The sequence below is a fragment of the Salvelinus fontinalis genome, chromosome 6 (assembly GCF_029448725.1).
Source record: "Salvelinus fontinalis isolate EN_2023a chromosome 6, ASM2944872v1, whole genome shotgun sequence".
In the NCBI taxonomy this organism is placed as follows: domain Eukaryota; kingdom Metazoa; phylum Chordata; class Actinopteri; order Salmoniformes; family Salmonidae; genus Salvelinus; species Salvelinus fontinalis.
In genome coordinates, this window is record NC_074670.1 from 54,249,849 (window position 1) to 54,253,722 (window position 3,874).

The following is a 3,874-nucleotide window of genomic DNA, read 5'->3' on the forward strand; positions in this document are numbered from 1 at the left end:
GAACTCTCTTTTGTCTAGATTTAATCAGGTGGCTACAACTACACCCTCGTGCATTAACACCGAACTTTCGAAGCCCGAAAGGGTTAATGGTGGACCATGGTTTTTCAAGAACATTCCAGGCAATGGGAAAGATTGGTTTGTCGCTCCAAACAACACAAATATTATGGGAGACATGTGAGCGTCTACGAGAGCTCCCGTCGTATAGAACAAAAAGAGTGCTTCACTGCTATCCACACCCTCCCTTCTAATGCACTTTTCCTTGAAAAGGATCCCGGTGTCTAACTGCAGGGCCCGGCGCCGCCATACACTACCACATAGGCACATAAAACAACACGTATAGCATGCCCATACCACCAAGCGGAAAAGACACACACAAAAATGAATAAGAACAATACAAATCGCAGCCATAAATCACCAACAGACGCATTAATGCATTAATACGCCTAAAATCCTTCATGTCAAAAGAACTAACCTGTTTAGGAACAGTACAGTCCGCTGGACATTGGGTTGAATCCGATTTAAATCCACTATCAGTAAAACAAAGAGGCGAAAATGTCCGGCCAATCCCGAAACAGGCCGAAACACCTCTTGGAGCTTTGCTGAGCATGCGCTGATTAGTCGAGGGGGAGGAGGGTTAGTCGAGGGTTGAATGAGAGTAGACGAATAGACAACATTGTATCGAGCTCCCAATTAATTTCGAAGAAACAATTATTGTTATACATTTTTTATATATTTTAGAATTACGCTAAATTCTGAGGGAAACTCTCAGAATAAAAAAATACTAAGATATAAGGGTTTAGAAAATTGGGGAATCACGATGAAAATCACAATGTAATAAATGTTGTTTTTTGGGTAAGACATGGGGAGAATCTTGTCAGAATAAGTTTCTTTGCTGTAGGCCTAATGTTAGATTTCTGTAATGCCATTACAGTCAACCTACATTTGAAACCTACATTTGAAACATCTGAGATGTAGCACATTGCTTATAGGCTACAGTAGGATCTCAAAAGTCAAAGTGCTTATGTGCTAAAAATGTACAGTAACGTAGAATGATACTGACAAATAGAGTAATATTTTTGACGCTGGGATTTTTTATTATTACTGTGTAATATGGTGCTTATAAATGGCCCTGAGGTCTTTCTTACAAGATCACACTTCCAATATGTTTGAGATGTGTTCAGTGGATTGGGTTGGTGCCCCCCCTTGGGTTGTGCCATGGCGGAGATCTTTGTGGGCTATACTCGGCTTTGTCTCAGGATGGTAAGTTGGTGGTTGAAGATATCCCTGTAGTGGTGTGGGGGCTGTGATTTGGCAAAGTGGGTGGGGTTATATCCTGCCTGTTTGGCCCTGTCCGGGGGTATCATTGGATGGGGCCACAGTGTCTCCTGACCCCTCCTGTCTCAGCCTCCAGTATTTATGCTGCAGTAGTTTATGTGTCGTGGGGCTAGGGTCAGTCTGTTATATCTGGAGTATTTCTCCTGTCTTATCCAGTGTCCTATGTGAATTTAAGTATGCTCTCTCTAATTCTCTCTTTCTCTCTTTCTTTCTTTCTTTCTCTCTCTCTCTCGGAGTACCTGAGCCCTAGGACCATGCCTCAGGACTACCTGGCATGATGACTTCTTGCTGTCCCCAGTCCACCTGGCCGTGCTGCTGCTCCAGTTTCAACTGTTCTGCATGCGGCTATCGAACCCTGACCTGTTCACCGGACGTGCTACCTGTCCCAGACCTGCTGTTTTCAACTCTCTAGAGACAGCAGGAGCGGTAGAGATACTCTCAATGATCAGCTATGAAAAGCCAACTGACATTTACTCCTGAGGTGCTGACCTGTTGCACCCTCGAGAACTACTGTGATTATTATTATTTGACCTTGCTGGTCATTTATGAACATTTGAACATCTTGGCCATGTTCTGTTGTAATCTCCACCCGGCACAGCCAGAAGAGCACTGGCCACCCCTCATAGCCTGCTTCCTCTCTAGGTTTCTTCCTAGGTTTTGGCCTTTCTAGGGAGTTTTTTCTAGCACAGTGCTTCTACACCTGCATTGCTTGCTGTTTGGGGTTTTAGGCTGGGTTTCTGTACAGCACTTTGAGATATCAGCTGATCTAAGAAGGGCTATATAAATACATTTGATTTGATTTGATTTTGATTTGATTGAATTTCACAAAACATTTGAGGAATTGGTTCCCCCTTTGCTGCTATAACAGCCTCCAATCTTCTGGGAATGCTTTCGACTGGATGTTGGAACATTGCTGCGGGGACTTGCTTCCAAGAGCATTAGTGAGGTCGGGCACTGATGTTGGGCAATTAGGCCTGACTCACAGTCGGTGTTCCAATTCATCCCAAATGTGTTCGATGGAGTTAAGGTCAGGGCTCTGTGCAGGCCAGTCAAGTTCTTCCACACCGATCTCAACAAACCATCTCTGTATGGACCTCACTTTGTGCATGGGGGCATTGTCATGCTGAAACAGGAAATCAACTTCCCCAAACGTTTGTCACAAAGTTGGAAGCACAGAATCGTCTAGAATGTAATTGTATGCTGCAGTGTTAAGATTTCCCTTCACTGGAACTAAGGGGCCTAGCCCAAACCATGAAAAACAGCCCCAGACCATTGTTCCTTTTCCACCAAACATTACAGTTGGCACTATGCATAGGGGAGGTAGCATTTTCCTGGCATCCGCCAAACCCAGATACGTCTGTCGTACTGCCAGATTATGAAGCGAGATTCATCACCTCAGAGAACGCGTTTCCACTGCTCCAGAGTCCAATTGCGGCGAGCTTTAAACCACTCCAACCGACGCTTGGCTTTGAGCATGCTCAACCGTTGTTGCTCCTAGATGTTTCCACTTCACAATAACAGCACTTAAAATTGACCGGGGATCTCTAGCAAGGCAGAAATTTGAGGAACTGACTGACTTGTTGGAAAGGTGGCATTCTATGACGGTGCCACGTTGAAAGTCACTGAGCTCTTTATAGTAAGGCCATTCTACTGCCAATGTTTGTCTATGGAGATTGCATGACGGTGTGCTCGATTTGATACACCTGTCAGCAACAGGTGTGGCAGAAATATCCAAATCCACTCATTTGAAAGGGTATCCACATGCTTTTGTATATATAGAGCACATAAATTCACTCAATAAGACGTAATAACACACTCTTATAATAACATAATTTCACTTTTCATGTAGCCTAATTTTGTCCAGTAAATAGCCTAACCACAGATCAAGCAACATTATGGACTAAACGTTCAAATCATGTCGCTGCAGAAAATACTGGTTGAATTAAGATCCTACACTTGTAGGTCAAACTCCAGGTCAAACCTAATCAATGGCACAAGATTTGCTTTTTCATTATCTTTGACTGGAGAAACATGTTGCATCACTGAATTTTGGGTGCACAGTTCACAGGTAGACCTCCACACATCCTTCACATGAGCGAGCGAGCACCAACATGAAAAGTCTCAAGTAATCAATTGCGTAACCCTGACAAGCCACTTCGAATGGCCTGCCCTACACATTGACCACAGGAGGTTGGTGGCACCTTAATTGGGGAGGACGTGCTTGTGGTAATGGCTGGAGGGGAATGGTATCAAACACATGGTTTCTATGTGTTTGATGCCATTGCATTTGCTCCGTTCCAGACATTATAATGAACCGTCCTCCCCTCAGCAGCCTCCACTGACATTGACATAAATAATCCATATGTGATCTCATATCCTTTATCTGATGGTAACTCCTCAAATTCAGCATGAACATGAATTGTGTAGTTTATAATAATTGAACACATGAATAATAAAATGTGGTGTGTTAGTGCTGGGCTAGAACAAAAACTTGCACAGCCCTGTTGCGCTCCTAACCCGAATGAGCACTGAACTCGTC

At 43.8% G+C, this 3,874-nt stretch overlaps 1 protein-coding gene across 1 annotated transcript in view; it reads right to left on the bottom strand.

Annotated features, from left to right (window-relative positions):
• Positions 1 to 613, bottom strand: part of LOC129858147 (polycomb group RING finger protein 3-like) — a 45,578-nt gene extending 44,965 nt beyond the window's left edge. The window contains exon 1 of the mRNA XM_055927152.1: positions 473 to 613. The gene's annotated coding sequence lies outside the window, so the exon portion shown is untranslated. The remainder of the gene's footprint in view (positions 1 to 472) is intronic.
• Between the last annotated feature and the right edge of the window lie 3,261 nt (positions 614 to 3,874).